This window comes from Leptinotarsa decemlineata, unplaced genomic scaffold (genome assembly GCF_025532065.1).
Source record: "Leptinotarsa decemlineata unplaced genomic scaffold, Ldec_3_MD MMD2_tig00026345_RagTag_RagTag, whole genome shotgun sequence".
NCBI classification, from domain to species: Eukaryota; Metazoa; Arthropoda; class Insecta; order Coleoptera; family Chrysomelidae; genus Leptinotarsa; species Leptinotarsa decemlineata.
Genome location: NW_027412696.1, coordinates 1,734,818 through 1,758,604, shown reverse-complemented (window position 1 = coordinate 1,758,604; position 23,787 = coordinate 1,734,818).

The window sequence follows — 23,787 nt, the reverse complement described above, 5'->3', positions numbered from 1 at the left end:
AAGCGTTCATGAAAATCCATAAACTCCATAAAACAATTATGAATTGAAGTGTCTCATACATGAGCAACATGAATTATGATTATGCAATCAACTGAGAGTATTTATCAATTCTACGAAGAAAATTCATTTTCCAAATCGATACGTTCAGGAAAACTGCAACTTAGCTTAAACTGATACTTTCATTTATGTATTTCATTAATCGAATCCACTGTTCGAATAAATATATTCGTGAAAACAGTAACGCCGATTTCATTGGTACCAGCCACGGATTCCTGCTTTTCATGTAATGTTCTTGTATTTTATCAATTTAAACATTCATATGAATAGATACATGACAACAATAACGTACCTTTCATTGGTAGGGGAGACTGTTGTATCTAGGAACGGTTTTCTGAAATTCCGTTCTAAATGCCAACTAGAGCTAGATTTTTATTTTTTTATCGACCTTTTTTTGGGTAATTGTTACCTTCCACAATCTTTTACGTTTCGGAGGCCAAAATATGCCTCCGTCTTCAGAAATGGATAAACAAAAACAAAAGTTTTTTCCCAATAACTCCCGTTCCCGTGGGAATTTTGCAATATCGCGTTGCAAGTAAGCTTTAAGTTTACTGACATACCTGCATGCCAAATTTCATTAATATTATAATTATAATTTGCTCCGTAATCTAACATATCACGTGGCTAGGGAAATCCACGTGATCTTTGATACTTACCCAACACCAAGCATTAAAGATTACGAGCATTCTATACGAGATAATTTAAAAAACAGAAGCAGAAATCACGTTCTGGATTTGGTCACAAAATTCAGGGAGACAGGTTCGGTTTTAAATAAGAAAAGAAATGTTCAGAGAAAGGTAGTGAATGACGATAATGCGATTGGAGTGATTGGTCAAGTCATCGCCAATCCCAGGTTAAGTACCAGAGGTTTATCACCAATGGCCGGAATAAGCCATATGAGCGCATGGAGAATCCTTAAAAACCACAAATTCCATCCTTACAAAATTAAACTTGTTCATGAACTCAATGAGGATGATTTTGACCGAAAACAGGAGTTTTGTAAGGGCATGAGTGAGAGATGCAAAATCCCTAGCTGCTTTATAACATCTGTTTTTCGGACGAAAGCTCATTTTATTTAAATAGTTGCGTTAACCGTCACAATTGCCGTTATTGGTCGGATGAAAACCCATGACAATACGCAGAAATACATAGCCAACATCCCCAAAAGTTGAATGTCTGGGCCGGAATATTAGGCAATCATATTATAGGTCCATTTTTCATTGATGGAAATTAAACCGGTGATTCTTATTCACAACTTCATGAAGAGGTAATACAACCTCGTTTAGTTGAAATAATTGAACAGGATCCAAGATGTCAAGATGAATTTATCCATTTTTAACAAGACGGTGCACCACCCCATTATGCCCAGCAGGTTCGAAATTTTTTGAATAATCATTTTGGACAATGGATTGGCAGAAGAGGTCCAATTGAATAGCCAGCACGATCACCAGATTTAACACCACTGGACTAGATTTAACACCACTGGACTACTTTTTGTGGGGATATTCGAAGTCTAAAGTTTATGCTACACAGCCAGCCAATTTGGATGAATTACGTCGTAGAATCATTGATGAATGCCGAGCTATAACTCCTGAGATGTTGAATAATGAAAGAGCAAAATTCGAACAAAATCTTTATTGTTGCATGGAGCAAAATGGCACACATTTTGAACATTTATTCTAAATTTCCTGTGTGAGTTACCGTTAGGTGTTACTTTTTTTGTGTGTGCTTTAAAAACAATTATTGGGATTTATTAACTCTAAAACAGTTTTTAAACTTGTCTATGTCATCAGCATTTGAAGAAATCAGTAGGTTGTATTCGTTGTGTAAGTAAGTTTTTAGTATGATTCACTTTTTTATCAGAATCATAAAATATCCACGTCAAAAAGCAACATTCATAAGGAGTTGCCACTCAACTTACCTCAAATGCAAGGGTTGTAACCAAGCCCATCCCCCGAAAATATCTCCTCGTAATAAACAAATAATTTTTACTTTTTTACGAATTCAAATGGACACGTATTAGCAGGTTGTCATAGAAAGCAAAAATTAAATTTTTTATGAAAGTTCTGAACGTAAATTGTACCTTGAAAACAATTCGATTCATTTTAAAATAAGTTGAACTCAATCAAAATACCTTTAAATCTTCAAATTATCTCGAAAACTAATCGTTACAAAAATTTTCTTTCGACAGAGATGTATTGGAAAGACCTTTAAAACAAGGTGCCACTCGACCTACTTTCCCTTGTAGCGCTCAAAATTCTCCTCAAATATATTTGTTCCAAATCATAAACAATAAAAAAAAAATTTTAAAAAAAAACAACTTGTTACCTCGTAGGTCAATTACTAATTATTTGGACAATTGCCGCTAACCTTTAACCAGTGGAGAAGGGAGTGGTTCAATCAAACTTTTATAATGGGCGCCACATGATTTTTTTTTATTGTCCAAAAAAAGTTCTTAGAAGTTCATCACACTGAAATCATGAAACAATGGGATGGATAAGGCGAGTAATTGACAACAACAACAACAAGGATGGAGCAATATCTATTGTAGTAATACTAATAAACAACATACACCTGGTAATATGAGATTGAAAATAAAAGTTTATATTCTCACTTCCAAAAGCAAAATCTCGAATATAATAGTTAGCAGAGATCAACCGTCTTGTTATTGACTGCGTTTGTCTCCCGACCGTAGCTTAAGCTTAAGCGCAGGCGCATGTATAGGAGTATGAAGTAAAAATGAAAATCCTATCAACGAGGAAATCTCCGCTTTCCATAGAAAAAAAAAAAATAAAAAAAACAATGAGACGTATCGCATACAATAATAAATTAATAATACAATTAGAGAAATTTTCCGCTTAACACTAGGTACTTGCGTTCCAAATTGACAGGTCCTTTGGTGCCGGTGGGATTCCAAAATACCAAACTTGCCAGTCACGTCAAAATTTCTATGCTTGGTCAGTAAAACCAAATTAGGCTAGGCAGACAAGGTCAGGATTTTCTGATTAGTTGACGAGTTTCAAAACCCAACCATAAAACCCCTTCAGAAAAGGGTTTTTGCTGTTGGTAAATCAATTTTAATTAGATGAATGTTCTTCTGACAAAACAAAGGTTTTCTGTGGAAAATAACTCGCCAATATTTTTCCCAAATTAGCTCTCTGGACTGGTAAAATCCTCATCCACAGGAACGTCTTTTCTCCTTTAAAACGGCCAGATACCGCTAGCAACAGATGTGAAGTGAAACGATTTAGGGCCTCTGATCCCCATTAAAGGATGTGATTGACCTCTAACAAATTCTCCAAAAACCAACAAGAGACAATAGAAGGTACTATAATCACTACTTAACTTTCGAAAAATGCTGATCCCCACTCTAGGGTAATAATGCCAATTACTTAACCACTTTCGAAAATTGGGCCCGATGTGTTTCTTTCAAAGATCACGAACAAAATGGCTCCTTTCCTCTCTTCACTTCAAAAAAAAACAATAAGGAGAAACATCGGTAATCGATTTCAAAAATCGATAGTAGACAGTTCCTGCAACAGCTGACAGGAAATAGTTGCGGAATTACTGTCCAGATGGCAATAGCAATAAATGAATGTATTTCTATAACAATTGTACAACTTCTGTTAATGAAGGTTTCATATAACAAAGTCAGCCTAATTATCCCACACAACAATGACTCACAATGAATAATAACCGTGGAAAAGAAGAATAAAACCAGTAAGGAAACGCCCTCAGAGAACAGAGGAAATTATCAGCGGAACTTGGCAATAGCGCTGGGTCCCTTAATGCAGGAAACTTTTCACCTTGATTACCTACGAATACCTGTTCTCGGCAGGAAATATGGACTGCTACTATTCTACCGTAGATGGCCAAGGTAACTGATCAGCCCGTTGGAGTAACCAAGATTAGCATAACAATATTGGACAATGAAGAATAAATGCAACAATAATTAATAATATTTATATAGTCAGGATCAAATCGAGTTGAATTAGAGTATGAATTGTAATATATTCTACGCTATTGATTCAAAAAAACAACTGGAAATAAAATGTGTAACATTCCCCCCTTACTTCAAGAAAATTTACTCCGGTAAATTTTCATTGGCGCTAGCCGGTTTCAGATCTTTGATATTCCAAACACCCTTGGATGAACCATTTGAATCCATTAGCTCATACGTCCAATTAGATACTCTTCTTTTAATAAGAAATGGTCCGATGTATTTTGGAGCGAGTTTACTGCTGTAATACTTAGATGCATCAGATAATACAAAGTTCTTTCTCCAGACTAACTGATGGGGCAAAAACTCTTCGGAGCGACGACGAAGGTTATATGTTTTTGCACTCCTCTCAGCGGCCTTTGATAAACGAACTTTGACTTCGTTAAACAACTTTCGAAAACCTTCCTGCCTATGGTGTTCATCCTCTCGATTCATGTTTCCCCAATCCAATACTTCTGTTAGTCCTTTCTTGTCAAAGCATCTCCCATCGAGCACCATATTTCTTCCAAAATTGATGAAAAATGGCGTATTGCCCGTAGATTCGTGAATAGCAGTCCGAGTGGCACAAGCTATTTTAGCTAAGTTGATATCCCATTTCCTATGATTTTCCGATACGTAAACCGCTAACATTCGTTTCAACGTCCGATTAAATCGCTCTGTTGGGTTAGCTTGAGGGTGGTAGAACGCATTGTATCGAATTTTCACTCCATATTCAAACATGAGCTCAGAAAAGATATTTGATTTATACTGCGGTCCATTATCACAGATGATAAGACGCGGTACACCAAACATTAAGAATACGCCTTCTTCGATCGACTTCACCACCAATGATGCAGTTGCTGACCGGAGAGGAAAAACTAAAGAAAACTTGCTGAACAAATCCATTACTACCAAAATATACTGATACCCTTGAGTAGACCTAGGTAACGGTCCCATTATATCTGTAGAGATAATCTCCCAAGGTTGTGTCGCTTGAGGCTGTGGAGTCATATGACCTCTAGGACCTTGTTGTTCTCCGTTATGAGCTGCACAAATAGAACATTTCCTGATATACTTCGCCACATCATTTCTGAGTTTTGGCCAATAATATCTCTCCGCAATCTTGCCATAAGTTTTTAAAACGCCCATGTGACCAGATGTAGGAGGATCGTGAGCTTCCTTGATTATAGAATTCCTACGTTCCTTCGGAACCACTTCTTTCCAATTATCCAATACATTTCTCAACCCGAACGAAAAAGTTTTAATATGTTTGAACAATTGACCATTATATAACCTCCATTGCGGGTATTTCAAAGGTTCAGCGGCCACCCTATTCAACATACTATGATACCAAGGATCACCTACATCTACGGATACGTCATCCACACATCTTACCAAACGAGAGAGCGTATCAGGCACTACGTGATCCTTCCCTTTACGATGAATTATCCTAAAATTGTATTGTTGTAGGCGAACCGCCCACCTTGCCAATCTTCCAGTGGGGTCTTTTAGGTTCTGGAGCCATACTAAGGAATGATGATCAGTGATGACTGAGAAAGGAACACCCTCTAGATAAGGTCGCAGTTTCTCTATCGACCAAAGTACTGCTAGACACTCCCTTTCTGTGGTTGAAAAATTTCTTTCCTGCTTTGTCAGGGATCTACTCAAATAACTTATTACCCGGTCACCTTCCGGATGAGTTTGTATTAATACAGCTCCAAGCCCATAACCAGAGGCATCGCATTGGACTACAAATGGTAAGCTATAATCGGGGCAATTCAAAACCGGTGCACTGACCAAACATTCTTTTATTTTCTCAAACGATCGTTCACATTCAGGTGACCAACTAAATTTCCGAGATTTTCTCAACAATGCCGTTATGGGTGATAACAGAGTAGCAAAATTTGGCACGAAACGCCGATACCACGAAAATGTGCCAATTATACTCCTCACTTCTTTCACATTCTTGGGCGCAGGTAACTGTAACATCGCTTGGACTTTTTCCGGATCCACGTGAAGACCATTTTTATCGATGACATATCCTAAATATCGTAATTCTGAGCGGCAGAAATGGCATTTGTCAAAGCTAACGGTGAGTTTAGCTTCTCGCAACCGGCGGAATACTTCTTCCAAAATCCTTAGATGATCTTCAAAGGTCTGCGTGATAATGACGATGTCATCTAAGTATACAAAGACATGTGGCTCAAGGTCTGGTCCAAGTACTTGATCAATTAAGCGTTGCCAAGTCGCAGGCGCGTTGTGCAGCCCAAATGGCATGCGTTTAAATTGGAAGAGGCCTCTACCCGGAACGGTGAAAGCGGTATACGGTCGAGACTGTTCTGCAACGGGAACCTGCCAATAAGCAGACTTAATATCAAGTGTGGATAGGAAGCGCGCATCGCGTAACTTATCCAGAGTACTAGAAATGTAAGGTAATGGATAACTATCTCTTTCGGTAACGGCGTTCAGCTTCCTAAAGTCAACGCAGAACCGGAAACTCTCATCCTTTTTCTTTACTAGCAATATAGGTGAAGACCAGGCGCTCTTGGATTTCTCGATGACTCCTGACTTTATCATTTCTTCCAACTCCTTATCGATGTAGCCTTGTACTACGGGACTGACGGGATAGTATCTCTGCTTGATTGGAGGAGAATTCGTCACTATAACATGTTCAGCTACCGAAGTGCAACCTAAATCTGTACCCATCAGTTCCCGATTCCGCTGGACAACTGCTTCCAGTCTTGAGTTATCAATGGGAGATAGAATACTATGGCCTTGAAGGTGATCGATCGTATCTACATTCGCCGGAACATCCGAAAAATTCCATTCATCATGTCTCAAGTCCGGGACAATCCCCATACTTTTCCAGAAATCGGCACCTAAAATAAGGATATGAGGAACCTTCAGCACTACCAGTACTTTCATTATCCTGACACGATCTCTGACACGAAATGGTACAGTACATTCCCCTGCACTCTGGCATATATCCCCATTAGCCACTCTACAGGTTATTTTCCGACTAGAATCAAATGCCAACCCAAGATCTTTGACCAGTTTCCAACCTTGACTTCCTAAAATAGTAGTCGACGCCCCTGAATCCAAGAGACCTAACAGATTTATACCCAAAATGCTGACCTTAAGATAAGGTCTCTCATCATGATCGGCGTGATCCAAAATGAAATCTAACACTGGTTGCAACTTATCCTTGGTCGAACGATTTTTCCAGACGCTTCCCCTTCGACCACTTAGGAGCGTCTGACCCCGTTTCCCTCTTTGACACACTTTGGGCAATTCTTCGACGTGAAACCTTCCGCTTTACACTTGAAGCAATATATTTTTTTTGGCAATGCACATCCAATAGCTCTGTGACCGACTTGATTGCATCTAAAGCAAGTAATTTGTCGGCTAGCCGAAGTGGTTGGTGAACTCGAAGTTATATCCAGTTGATCCAAGCTGTGTGATACTTCCACAAAAGCTAAGTCCTTTTCCAAAACATTCATTCTTCTGGTTGGTGGTTCGACGTAACTATTTATTGAATCACGTCTGGCTTCCATTTTTCTGCAAACAATCCTTAGCTCGTCTATAGTGGTGGGTAGAGGGTCTCGGAGTCGATCCTGGTAAAACGGATGCAGGTTTCTTATGATGATCGACAGTTTTACTTCCTCATGTACTGGACATCGCAACCTACTAAAATAACTAGACATAACTGCCAGGTATACTCCTATGGATTCTGTTGGGTGCTGAGTTCTCTTCCGCAACTCTTCGAATAATGCCTCATTATGGTTAGCAGACAAATACTCTTCACGGAATTCTTCTACTAGTCCTTCCCAAGAATTCACTCTACGACGACACTCCTTATAAAATTGGTACGCTTTATCAACGAATAGATCCAAACCTGATTCCAATAACACTTCGGGGGGTACATTTCTCGCTAAGCGTAGTTCCTCAACCATTTCAAAGAAAGCTGATACAGAAGTAGATTTTGAGTTACCCGAAAATTTCTCTATAGACCACTTGTGTGGTGGTATCATTTTAGCATTGGCCCCTTGGTTAACTGAAGGCCACGTTCTAGGAGAAGAACTTGGTACACTATGTACCGACGCTTGAAATGCTTGACTAGTTGCAGCACCTTGCAAAATACTTAATGCTGGCGGAACTTGATTAGCCATTCTGAGGTCTGCATCGATTCCATCCAACTTGATCATAAAATCTTCGAAGAGAGATAACGCTTTGGCTAGAATATTCGCCTTCTTTTGTTTCCTGTCTTCATCGTCTTCTCCATCCATCCGGTCAACTCGACCAAAAACATGGGCAAACTTTGTTTGTATTTTAACAACTTCACTACTTCCCGTACCAGACGAGAAATCTTCTATCCTCTTCGCTATATCTTCATCCAGCTTCTTAGTCACTGCCTCCAAATCTTCTTCAAAAGTGAAAGGATACGTTGGGTATCTCAAACTTTCTCCACTCTTCTCAAACCTGAAAGCATTAGCCAAACGATGTCGCATCTCCTCGCAAGTTCCCAGACCGATGCCACGCAACTTCGACTCATACTCCAATTCATCCTTGTCCAAACGATTGATTGTCATTTTTCTTGACATGCTGACTAATTTCTAGGAGAAGTTTTTTTTTCACCGAACAAGGAACTGACGATGTAGAATACTAGAGAATATCGTTGAATTAAATAAATATACCAGTACAAATAACTATCCACAGAATATATTATCACAGAACAAAAGATAAAAAAAAACAAATTTTCTTGAAATGAAGAAAATATTATTACAAAAAAAAATCTGTATAGCCCCACGTTGGGCGCCAAAATGTAGCGCTCAAAATTCTCCTCAAATATATTTGTTCCAAATCATAAACAATAAAAAAAAAATTTTAAAAAAAAACAACTTGTTACCTCGTAGGTCAATTACTAATTATTTGGACAATTGCCGCTAACCTTTAACCAGTGGAGAAGGGAGTGGTTCAATCAAACTTTTATAATGGGCGCCACATGATTTTTTTTTATTGTCCAAAAAAAGTTCTTAGAAGTTCATCACACTGAAATCATGAAACAATGGGATGGATAAGGCGAGTAATTGACAACAACAACAACAAGGATGGAGCAATATCTATTGTAGTAATACTAATAAACAACATACACCTGGTAATATGAGATTGAAAATAAAAGTTTATATTCTCACTTCCAAAAGCAAAATCTCGAATATAATAGTTAGCAGAGATCAACCGTCTTGTTATTGACTGCGTTTGTCTCCCGACCGTAGCTTAAGCTTAAGCGCAGGCGCATGTATAGGAGTATGAAGTAAAAATGAAAATCCTATCAACGAGGAAATCTCCGCTTTCCATAGAAAAAAAAAAAATAAAAAAAACAATGAGACGTATCGCATACAATAATAAATTAATAATACAATTAGAGAAATTTTCCGCTTAACACTAGGTACTTGCGTTCCAAATTGACAGGTCCTTTGGTGCCGGTGGGATTCCAAAATACCAAACTTGCCAGTCACGTCAAAATTTCTATGCTTGGTCAGTAAAACCAAATTAGGCTAGGCAGACAAGGTCAGGATTTTCTGATTAGTTGACGAGTTTCAAAACCCAACCATAAAACCCCTTCAGAAAAGGGTTTTTGCTGTTGGTAAATCAATTTTAATTAGATGAATGTTCTTCTGACAAAACAAAGGTTTTCTGTGGAAAATAACTCGCCAATATTTTTCCCAAATTAGCTCTCTGGACTGGTAAAATCCTCATCCACAGGAACGTCTTTTCTCCTTTAAAACGGCCAGATACCGCTAGCAACAGATGTGAAGTGAAACGATTTAGGGCCTCTGATCCCCATTAAAGGATGTGATTGACCTCTAACAAATTCTCCAAAAACCAACAAGAGACAATAGAAGGTACTATAATCACTACTTAACTTTCGAAAAATGCTGATCCCCACTCTAGGGTAATAATGCCAATTACTTAACCACTTTCGAAAATTGGGCCCGATGTGTTTCTTTCAAAGATCACGAACAAAATGGCTCCTTTCCTCTCTTCACTTCAAAAAAAAACAATAAGGAGAAACATCGGTAATCGATTTCAAAAATCGATAGTAGACAGTTCCTGCAACAGCTGACAGGAAATAGTTGCGGAATTACTGTCCAGATGGCAATAGCAATAAATGAATGTATTTCTATAACAATTGTACAACTTCTGTTAATGAAGGTTTCATATAACAAAGTCAGCCTAATTATCCCACACAACAATGACTCACAATGAATAATAACCGTGGAAAAGAAGAATAAAACCAGTAAGGAAACGCCCTCAGAGAACAGAGGAAATTATCAGCGGAACTTGGCAATAGCGCTGGGTCCCTTAATGCAGGAAACTTTTCACCTTGATTACCTACGAATACCTGTTCTCGGCAGGAAATATGGACTGCTACTATTCTACCGTAGATGGCCAAGGTAACTGATCAGCCCGTTGGAGTAACCAAGATTAGCATAACAATATTGGACAATGAAGAATAAATGCAACAATAATTAATAATATTTATATAGTCAGGATCAAATCGAGTTGAATTAGAGTATGAATTGTAATATATTCTACGCTATTGATTCAAAAAAACAACTGGAAATAAAATGTGTAACACCCTATCTAAATAAGGGTCGTCGAACGCACCCCTCCGAGGGGGTGCGTACCACAAAAAATCTGATAAGTCTGAAAGGTGTCCCCCATTTTAATTAGAAATCGACGTGTTCAAGCCTTTTTTAAAAATCTTACTTCTTATATTAAAAAACGGCTCTGTTAAGTTTTCGTTGTTATACACTGTATATTCACGTTTCCTGAAGTTTGTATTTTACTAGTAATTATTATATGATATTTTTTCAAACATATCTTCATTTATAATTATCGTTACTCGTAATTTCATATTATGTTATCGTGTAATATGTAGATTTAATTTACATTTAACATTTACAATATTTTAAATTAATATTTCATTTTATGTTAATATTTTATTTTATATTCGTTCAACTTCTACTTTTCCACTAAGTCTATTTACCTCTCAAGTTATTTCTTCACACATTACATCAACATCTGCAACTATACATGTTTATATATAGAAAAAGTTTTACACATCATCATCACGCACAAGCTGTACCCAATTCAGCTTCAGTATTACCCTGTTTATTCATTCATATACCTATGTATATTATATGTCAGAAATATGTATAACTTCTTTTTGTATTTGGTGAATAAACATCACATTACATTACATTACGAACATTACATATTATTGCCGCATCGTTGCCGAATGAAATGGCAGAACAATAAAATGTCAACTCAATTAATAGGTTACATATGTAGTCCGAATTTTCAATACATCTTTATCATTTTCTCCCAATAACGAATTTAGCGTTCCTTCTACGTATGCCTTTGACACATATCAATTTTCTGCATTTGATTTTGATTATAGACAAATTCATTCAGTCAATCGAGAGTCAACTCACATCTCTCCCTAATCACTTTATTATAATTTCTCCGAAATGTTCAACGACAAAATACTTATCTGAAAGATATTTTGTTCTATTTGTGGGATTATAGCCCTAGCTAAAAACCAGAGCATACAGAAATGCTTCATAACGAGATTCCTATGTTCTTTTGTGATGTACTTATTGTCCTTCTCCTCTTTCTTTCCGTTGAACAGGCTCTTCAGATCCTGACGTCCTCTTGTAGCTCCTTTGTCTTTTCCACTGGCTTCTCGACGGAGGATGAAAATGCTCTGTAGTATTTTCGAAGAATTCTTTTGATAAATTAAGGGGATGATTAGTATACAATGAATTGAGCTCTATGAATGGTTAAACGGTGTGCCTTGATAGAACTCCACTCGCAGTTTCCGCATTCTGAATGGGATCATTTTACTTTTCTGAAAAAAACGCATGAAACATTTTATGAGTTATATACTTTCTGGAATAGTATATTGATTATATTAGTTCATTGAATACAATAGAACTTACGGGAATAAAATAAACATCAATTTCAGAATATGAACTGTAGTTATTTGAAACAAATATATGAAATGTTTGCGATTCAATTGGTTTGTTCAAAACTTATTTTGCTGAACTCTTGTGATATACAGAGTTGCCGTCTGCTAGGGTGGTACGATATGGAATACACACTGGGTGGTGAATCAAGAAAATATAATATCATCTTGTGAATCTACGTACAAAACTATATTATGATCGACTGAAAATAACAGGAATTTTGTATAGAATGAACAGGGTTTATTTCAAAGAAGTATTTCATTCATTTCAGTTTGAGAAAACCTGAGGTGCTCTGGTCTTTCTATGACCCTCTTAAGTGAGAGGTGAGCGGGGAATTCCGTTGTAAGCATCGCGTACGCGCGTCAGTATGTGTTGGAAAGTGATGTTGGTGTGTTGCGTTTTTGAGGAGGAAGTGTTTTATGTGTCTGTAGACAGTGCAATTTATTTCCGATTATTTTGTATCTACCATAATGAAACAGATTTTACAAGACTGGCGTCTTGCACAGTTGAAAGATATTTTCATGGGTAAGTATTATAATTGAATAAAACTCCGCTATATCAGTAAGTACCTCGTTGTATACGTAGTACCGAAGAGAAAGTGGTAAACTTTGATGGCAACTCTTAATTTTGCCTTCATTTTGCGAAAATTATAACATTGCTCCGTAATTTTTCACACATGAATTATTACATTTGCCGAGCTCTGCAAGTGTATATTGATTTAAACAGAAAAATCTTCCACGTTGATTCAAATTTGCCAATCTTTTGTTTTCAACATACATTTTATCTTGTTTCAAATAAGAGCATTTTCTCTAAATAAAATTTGATTTTCTCTTAGACCGAATTCATTTTTTATTGAAAGAGAGAGGTACTTATAGTTTTAACAATAAATTATAATACAAAAAATACCAAAATAGGCTCCAGTAGGTATAAAAAGCTTCTATATGTGACACCCATGTTCTGATTTCAACATGTGAATATTTGTTGAATTCCAAAACGTCTTTGCTTTCTGTAAACACTTCAGAAATGTTATTCATTGGAAACAAATTGAATATGTCCTACTCAGCTTGAAATTATTTGATAGATTTCCTTTAGGAATGTAAGAAATAGGTAGAGATATTACCAAATTCACTAGAGATGAAATATGAATTTCCAAAAAAAAACGTGAATGCTGTTATTTAAATAGCAAATCATATTCTTTGGGAAAGAATAAAAAAAAATATATAACCCTTTCAAATCAAATCATATTCCTTTAAGTATGTCTGTATGATCATGAGTTACATTTTTTCAACGAAACATTTTATATTTTCCATTGATCCTCTAATAATACTCTCACGACACTTTGAATTCCTATAATGATTCCAAAATATTTTTCTGTATAGACTTCTGTTCACTTCAAAGGAATTTGAGGTACGTCTTTCGAATTGATTATTTATTTCTGATCGAATAATGTTTGAGCTCCTTTCAACTTGCTATGTTAAATAATAAGACCTCAGACAAGTTTAAAATTTTGAGGGTTGTCATTCGCATGCGAACAACAATTGGGTTGGTTAACGGAATAAACCCAGTTAAACAGGGTTTTATTGAAAATAATAATTTTTTTTTTTACTAAGTGGCTGCTGTTTTCATATTTTTACCTTTCAATATATTTGAAATAGTGCTGATTTCTTTTTTCGTTTCAGAATCGAAGTGATGTTCCGGCAATTGTGGACAAACAAAAGCAAATGCAGAACTTGATCGACGACAGTGATTTTTTTTTAATGTTATTTACCATAATTGCATCTAGTTTGAAAAACTTCATTTGTGTTAAATTACTAATAAATTAATTCATCTTCTTGTATGAGTTGTAATGTTGTTTATAGGCATCGATTTCATTTTATTTGTTAATTTTCAATTTGTCAAGAATATGTCCCTTTTTATATATGTTTTCTTATTGAATAATTATTTATGTTATTTGTATAACTGTATGATCTCTCAAAAGTGTGCGGTTGGAATATGATATTTAAGCAAAGATTAGCAAAGATTAGCAAAGAAAATGTAGTTCTCTATTACTTTTTGTTTTTTATCACATACTTTTTCAAGATAATATTTATGATTTGCAATTGCTTCAAATAAACCAATCATAATATGTAATGTTTTATTTAGTTTCTTTCCTTACCACTTATAGCTGTTCATAATACATATGAGATACTTTGGATTCAAGTAACTAAATACATCCAAATGAGAGGGACAGAAGCATAAGTTTATCTTTGATGAAGTGAATGAGTTTATTTGATTTATACAAATAGAAGCGTTTCAATAAAAAATGCTTCTCTTCAAAGGAAAAAAATTAATTTCTCATACGGAGACATTTAAATAATGTTCAAAGTAAACATATCATTCTTTCAAAACACAAAACAGTTTTGCTTCGAGATTAATTTTGCTCAGACTAAAGAATACATATTTACTTCTCTTGAGCTAATATTATGATTTCTATTGAAATGTATGCATAATCTTGGTGGAATATTTTTTTTTACTTAAAAGAAGCGTTTATTCAGTCCATTTGAAATAATGATTCAAATTCAACTTGAGAGAATATGTTTTTCAGTTTGAAAAAATATTTGTTCATGAATATAGGAGCTCAAGATTTCTTTAAATCGAGAAAATTTTCTTCACTTTGAGATTTTTATTTTTACTGTGTACTAGTTTTTTAGCAACTGAACCATTAATGACTTGACGTCGGAAGTCTTTGGAAGACATTGGTGGTAATTGTAGCAGTTTGTAAATACAGTACGAATTTACGACCGCTGCATCTGAAAGGTAGAACATAATTCTATGTCACCATTTCTTAATTCGTCTATCAAATTCTGTAGCTTGCCAGCAGTTGATCGAATTCATCTACAAAATTCATGTTATAATTGAAGTCAATGACCGCGGCAGTACCATCCTTCTCCTTGCGTTGTACTTCACAAATGTTTTCAGGAACATGATAATTAAAAAGGATATCTGTTTTAAGAATCTGTTTGAAATCTGTTTTTCCGTTAACCAGCTGTCGCACCCCTATGAATGACAACCTTCAGAAGTCGAAACTTGTGCGAGCTAAGGATTAACGAAATCTTACCTTTTAACGTCTGATTTCTAACATGGGTTGGACGATAGCAAGTGAAAATCGATCGTTCAAACTAGGGCTTGAGCCACCGACCAACATGGCAGTCTATTCGAGTGAGCTAAGAAAGCAACCACGTCGAACCGCCTGGCTACCGACCAACCAAACCATTTCATATCACCGGAAAAAATGACACCATAAAAGTTTCAACCGACGCCGTGGTACACGAAAGGTACCACAACAATTAATTGTTTATATTTACTTGTGATGTGATATTTTCAGTTTTGATGGTAATGCATTAGCTATCCAATTTTCCTCAATTATTGCAAAAAAACAAATTTTTTTTCATACAATAAGACCACTAAACAAAGTTGAACGTACAAAGTTTTGAGGTTAGTGACTGCAACACGCGACCAAATCTGTAACCAACTGTTGTGAGTTGCGTCTACTGTGCAGAAGATGGCAAAACTATTGTGGTTCTAAAAATGAATCACTGCAACCAGAGCAATAGCTCTGCTGACAAGATGGTATACTTTATTTACCACCGCCACCAAACGTGGTGGTGCATAGTGGTTTATTCTATGCACCGTGGTTGCCTAAAGAGATAATACGTGTTTAGAAAACAAAATACCTAGATATAACTATAGACCAATGTCATAGGTGAGACGATCATGTCAACTCTGTTGCTCGCACATTGAGAAGCCTACTATTCAAATTTAAATATATTCAAACAATTGTCAATCTACCACAAATGTGAATAATTTATAGTGCACTAGTTGAATCTAGGTTGAGGTATGGTATACTTGGTTGGGGTGAAATTGCGAAAACGCATCTGAAAAAATTGGAATCATTGCAAAAAAAAGTTCATAAGAATAATGTACCAAAAAATGCAACTCACCCTTCAGACGCACTATTCAAAGAGGCACTACTTTTCGATATGAGGCAGCTCTACTTCATACATGTTGTGTTATTCCAGTTCAGAGAAAAAAACATGCAATTTGTAGATCACCGATATTCCACCAGTCACAAAACTAATGCAAATCTGAAGACAAATTCGGCTATAAAGTAAGTGTAGCAAAGATGCCACACTTACCTTGCAGCAAGATTATTCAATACACTGCCAACTAATATTAAATATGGAATCAATGGCACAAAATTGTTCAGGATCAAAGTGAAAAACTATTTGCTTGGTTCAAATAGAATGAATATTCGTAATTTGATTGATCCGAATAATAGTTGAGTTGGCAGAATACGTTACCTATTTTGTTAGGAAAAATATGTGGTTCAAGGGGACAAAATAATTTGATACTCTTAATAATTTCTCTTGTCTAATAATTGTTTCATTGTATCCATCTTATCATGCTTTATAATATATGGATATATGATTGAAATTCTGAGCTCTTAGGCATTAATTATAAATGTGTGTGTGTGTGTGTGTGTGTGTATTAATATGTTTACATATATATTCATATGTATAGATGAAACAAATTTCATTTACACTAATGTATTACATTAGTTTTCGGTATATCAGTATATATAGAGATCATAACATGGAATACTAGATAAATGAAACCACACGCGCAATGTATGATTTTTGTGGATAACTTGTTCACTATACACAAACATTGTATGTTACTTTTGTAATATGATTTTGTATATTTTTTTCAGTTTGAATTAACCTTAATAATATTATTAAAAAATGAATTGAGTGTTTTGGTATCAATTGACTATTCTAGGGCATTTGACACGTTAAATCATCAAATATTAACTACAATTTTACATTTTATTGGTTTGAGTAACATGTGAATTTGAACGTCCTGTGATTGATAATGAACAATTCGAGTCATTATTCTCCCTTTAATATTTCTGAGAAGGCAATACACTCTCAAAAGTTCGGACTCACCCTGTTACCCTCCTGTAATATTAATGGCAACACGATCAACGAATAGAGTGTTCAAAATGTCCTCCATCTAGTTCCACACAATACAGTCCACTTTCGAAAGCATTCCTGACATTATTGAAGATGTCCGGAGTCAGAAAGGGACATTCCCGAAGAATTCTCTGTTGCAGGTCTTCTCTTTAACGTATTGACGGCTCACGTTGTGGTCTGGATGGTTCGTATTATAAATTCTTGCAGCAGCTTTGGCACATTCATTATTTTGATAATAGGTTGCAACAATTTTTATTATTTCTTCAGTAGAATAAACCATGTTGGAACACAGTGAACAAGAATGACTGAATAATAATTCGTGAAGAAGTGACAGTGACTTTTTGTTCTGCGACAACTAGATTCAAGAAAAACTACCAGTGCAGAAAAAATTATCAATGTCGTCCATTTCAAAACGTTCACTACTAATTGAATGAATTCTACAAATCTAGAAGACCTGCGACAGAGAATTGTTCGAGAATGCCGATTCCTAACTCCGGACATCTTCAATAATGTAAGGAACGCTTTCGAAAGTAAACTGTATTATTGTATGGAATTAGATGGAGGTCATTTTGAACACTTCATCTGTTGATTGTGTTGCCATTGATATTTCTTTCGTTGATTTCCTCAATAAAATGAGTGACAGCGAATTTTCTGTTCTTTCTTAAATAAAACGTTCAACATTCAATTTCTCAATAACGAATGAACCAAATTTGAAATAAAAGGGGTCAAACGATAGTTCAAATGATGTATCATTCGACTCCCCTTGCTATTGAAAATAATAGAGGGTGTAGTTACTGATCGCAGGAGGGTTGAAGTTTCGGGTATGAATTCCATATCAGAATTGGTCTCCCTAGAAATTAAAGATTGACGTGTTTTTTGAAATTTTCGAATACACGTCTGTTTCTGACTCACCGGAGGGTTCAAGTTTTCGTTGAAACGCCCTGTATATAGGCAAAATCAATCCAGTTTTTGGTTCATTGTAGGTTTTCTGACAAATTAATAATACGTTTATTTTAAATTAGTGAGAAAAACATGACACAATTTTTCAGTTTTCACTTTGATTACCAGTTGATGAATCAGAAATCATATATTGATATTTACCTTTCTTTGCATCACATAAGGAGTGTGGGACAAATTATTTTGAAAAGTAAAATTTTGTTGATAATATTTTTATCAAATTTGTACAGAGTCTAGATATATATATGAAAACTGATGACTCTGCCTGAGTGTCCAATTTTATAACCAACTCAAGGGTGAAAACTACATATAGATATCTTTCATCGTTTCTGGGTAAGAGCATGCTTTTCGAAAATGTGCATTTTTGAAAAGTTGTTGTGGGTTGTTTCTATGAAAACATTTTCAAAGTGTTGTGAGACGGAGCTCTGTCTTGTTGAAAATACATTTGTTTAGGCTCCATTAGTGGCAATTTATCAACAAGGGATCAAATATTTTGCCTAAACATTTCTAAAGACCACTGAGATATTAGAGTGCCATTATAAATGAACGAGCCGAAAATTATACGCACAAGAAAAATTATTTGTAACCCTTGAAAATGTCTGCACTCTTCACAAAAGCTTGTCTGTAGAAATACAATTTAACGAAAAATAAAGCACTAGGTTACAATTTTCCAGGAACCACTGGCAAAAAGCCATGCGGTGGCCTTACAGTAGGATTTCTGACTGGCCACTGTCAGCTAAGGAAACACCTACATAATATGGGGCTAGTGGACACACCTCTATGCAGGATGTGTGAACAGGAAGATGAGACTGTCAGGCATGTCCTGTGCGAGTGCCCGGAGTTATCGTCAATAAGAGAGTGTGTGTTCGGCGAGTCTTGGCCTACACCTGCCGATATGAAGGAGATGTCTCCCAGCGACCTGTCCATCTTCCTGGAAAGGACAGGATGGACGACGACCTAGGAGGACAACTCCTCGGGAGGATGTACAATGGGTCACATGTGGCCTAAGTGCGTGGGCTTACACTCACCCTCCCTACTCTACAGATACAGATAAGCCATGCGGTGTTCAAAGTCTCCTGGTCAGAGTTGATGAACTCTCCTGATCCTCTATGTTATTTTCAACAGCTCCTAAAACGACTATTTCTTCCAACTCCTTTTTCCTATTTGTTCCATATAATTTTGGCCATCTCTTCTCAAATTGACTATCATAAATTAGGTTGTGTCGCAACTTGTGAAAATGTCCCTTATAGGTTGTCTTCTTTCTAAATTCCTTTCGTGATAAAAATTGCTTGCTGCTTCTGCATTTTTTCCGGTTTCTATAGAATAAACTATCATATTCCAGTTTTCATAATTCTTATACTTCATTGCGGATGGGTTTGGAAATTGAACAAAAACCACTAATTGAAAAGCGTCTCTCACATAGCAATAGATATTCCAGGAATATTTCATGAATATACATTTAAGGATATTGTATTATGCTATGAATATGCCATGGATATATATATATATATATATATATATATATATATATATATATATATATATATATATATATATATATATATATATATAGAACCCGGAAAATATTAATAAAATATTCGGGATATATAAGATCCACACAAGTAATAAAATACATAATATTTATAAAAAAATATATTTCAAAAACAATACACATTGAAATATTTGACATTTCTACCAATATTAAAAATAAAAATCTAATTCGAGATATTTATTCACTGAATAAAATATTGCTGAATATTGTCATGTAACAAATATTATAAATGTATTTAAATTAGAATGTTCACACTCTCAAAAACATGTATACTGAAAAATATACCAAAATAATAACTCTGTGAATTCATCAGCACTGTCGGAAAAATGATAAATATATCATTTCATTAAAAAAGAAAAAATATTACATGAAGAAATGAGTGAGATATAGGTTTCTCACTTCAAAAAACGAACCCACAAATGCAGTATTTTATTTGATGGGTTCTTCAACGAATTTCACTTACTTAAAGTCATCCAAACTTTGCTCACCAGAAGAGTTTTTCTGGTATTTGTCCAACAATGCATCAGCCAGTGTTTCAATATTGATACCTGGAACAAAAAGTACATTAACGTTCATTATCACTATTTGAAAGTGGCACAATAAAATTGGAATAAAAATCAAATAGATATTTTTCTCATAGGTTCCTCATGAACATTCACAACTTTTTATTACTTGGAGAGCAACCTGCATTCCCTTGTTGAAAAGTACTCATTACGTTTTCAGTTTCTTGGCGCACCTGCCTGTACCAAGTACCACTCCGTTTCCTTTTGGGCATATTGATACTATCTTGAAAAAGAATGATAAAAATCATGGAAATAAATGATACAAAAGAATGTGTCATTCACCTACTTTTCTCTACTGAAGATACACAACTGTAATTACTCTAGTTCAAACATGTACTTAGTCAAACCAACAAATCCCACACACCAACTCTCCTCGGGCCTAAAATGAGGTATAGTACGTTAAGCACCATGACTTTACTATCTTTACTATTGCCTTTTATTCACTTTTCTTAAAAACTGAATATGCAACTCTACTGTTTGAAGATGCGAAAGCAAACTATTCGCTGTACTGCAAATTGGACAACCCCAAACTATTAATGGTACACTTAACATGAGAGAATTACACTTTGATAATAACACCAATACACCATGCACTACACATACGAACCTACTATGTCAACCGCCATGTTAAATCAAATGTCGATTTCAACGCAAAGGTGCAAATCGTTAAGGAGCAGCCGCTTTCACAGAGCTTCTTCGAGTGTCGTGCGCTACACTTCAATTGACCAATGAGAAACGTTTACTCCAATACTTCACTTCCCCACTTCTTGGTTGCCAGAATTTGTCGCTTTTTAATTGAATAATTTCAAATACAAAAAGACAAATAGGATGAGAATTAACCGATTTATTGATGCCATTGGTTCATTTATTGGCCCATTCGAATTTTTTGTCATTTCCAACAGTTGCATTTGGAGCAATTCATCAGAATCTTCGCGTTGAATTCAAAAACTGGTTAACACTATTAGGGTTATATACATTCGGTTATGCATTCGGTTAAAACCTTCAAATATTTTTGTATCTTATGATATTGAATTATTTGAATACGTTATCATAAGATAATTCAAAATTCCGGTAATACATCGTATAGAATATTCCAAAATATTCCATGGGAATATATTCTAAATAATCGAATATACCATATGGTATATCGACAATATTCTTATAATATTCACGGGAGAATAATCCATTTAAAAGATAATTTAAAGCTTAATTGATATATTCAGGAATGTACAGGTTGTCTCATTGAAAGAATAATTTTTCATCAATAACTAGTGATATCTCATTTGGAAAAATGGCTTTTTTACACCATTGAATTCTACGTAAAAAATACTCTCTAAATGTTCTCAGAAAAATAAGAAGTTTTCGACAGAAAAAAATTTACAGCAACTTTTGAAAAACGCACATTTTGGAAAATATGCTACATTTTAAGGAAAGTGACTTCAATCTCTATCGAAATATTCAGGAATATACAGGGTGTCTCATTGAAAAAATAGTTTTCCATCAACAACATCTCTTTGGAAAAATAAGTTTTTACACCATTGAATTTTACGTAAAAAATTACTTTGGACACTTACAGGATGAAATTCAAAGCCACTTTTCTATAATGCACATTTTCGAAAAACTTGCTGTAACTCAAACGCTGATAGATATCGATATGCGGTTTTCACCATTGAGTTTGTCATAAAATTTGACCCTGAGACACAGCGATCAGTTTTCATCTATCTAGTTTGAAAACAGGAGTTTTCTCCTTAAAATTATCCAATTCGGCCCACTCTGTATAAGGTGATCGTTAAACGAGATTTTTGTTATACATATTTTTGAATATTTACAAGGTGATCATAAAGTGAGGCTTTGATAATATGATCTCTTTGATATGTATGGGTATGGGGTGATAATCTTTTTCAATACCGATATTTCACGGTAATTTATAGTCGGTGGTAACTGTGCCGATGTTATCGAATATTAATAAAATGGTGTATATTTGATTTTTTATGGGGAAATATAGACTCTCAGGTGATGCATTGACCTACGAACTTTACGAGGTTATCAAATATGTTGCAGAAATACGAGCTAGACTTTGAGCAGCCTAAAGAGCGGAATAACAGTTCGTAATCAAATGATCCAGAAGTGAAGTTGAAAATATATACTGAAAAATAGAATGCTCTGGCGAAAGACGCTCTCCGTTTCGACTATAGTCACAGTCACAAAATATATGAGAAAATTAAAAGACTCAATGAAATGATACGATGTGCAAAATCAATTGGAGAGGTCAGTTTTCTTCATTCAGTGGTGAATAATACAATCCCAGACTATGTGAACTACTTTTTTGTCAGTTTGATGTGGTGGAAAAACTGTTCTCGTTTACCGTGGCTCCAAAGAACAAAAGTGTCGCAAAATTAACCTCTTGTGGAAAATTGCAACGTCTGGACTGGGAGAACTTCCCATTGTGCCCTCATCTATTTGTTTATAGGAACACTAATTTCATTGAAAATATGTAGTTGTGGAAACAGGAACAAACATAACTATGATGTCTCTGGAGATAATTCATTCGAATTTTTCCAGCGTCTCCTTGATATCGCAAATCTTCTCATTCAAATGTCACGTTATGTATACCGATACTTCGAATATAATGGATTTTTTTTTCAGGGACAAAATAAAAGCACTACAGGAAAATCCTTAAGGCGCTCTTAGAACGGTGCCGTAAGTTGTTCAGTTTAGAATCAGGTACACTTTTTTTCACATTTTGAAGCATATTTTCAAGAAGATTTCATATGGACTCATCATTTGTCCGGCTCAAAATTATTTTCGAAACAATGAAAAGTTCATACAGTGGAAGGCTAATGATAGAGAACTCGTTGAATCCTCAACTAGCTGAATGTTTCATACATAACTCTAAAAATGAAATTCATGATATTCAATTGATCAACAGTTTTTTCTCTGAAGAAAACACAAGCACTACAGAAAACTCTCAAGGGCGCTCTAAGAGCCGTGCCTGAGCGTGAGTAGCGATCCACATTGGATTACAGTCGCTGAAGATTAAAACCATTCGGAAAAACTTTCTAAGTAAGTTTATTCCACATGAACGCTGTTCACCCAATGAAAAAATTCCCAAACAGTGAAGTTCGAGGTGTACTGAGTTGAACCTCGAAACGATGAGTAGCCAAAATCGTCGCGTGTTTCTGATATGTACCGCTTGGGATCAATTGTGCCAAGTCACTTAAACACTTCTCGTGGAAGTATCTATAGAATAGAGACAAATCTCCAACCTTTCTCGATGTTCCAGACTATCAAGGTTGCAAGTGATGTTTGCGTCTCCAATCAGGTGGATGGCTCTTTTCTGGATGGAATCCAGCAGCACCAGGTTATGTTTGGGGGCGGAGCTCCATACATGTGTACAATACTCCAAAAAAGGTCTGATATGAGCTTTATATAGTATCAAAATTGCTGAGGTGTGTACAGTTTTCTGATTCTAGACGATGTTCGAAACATTTGAGAAGTAGCCTTCGCAATTCCATCGACATATTGGTGTCCATTTAAATCCCCAACAAACTCATCGATGCACAAAGTGAAATTGTCTAACCTGACATTATTATATCCGGTTTGGAAACTTTCATCTTTTTGAAGAAAACTGATG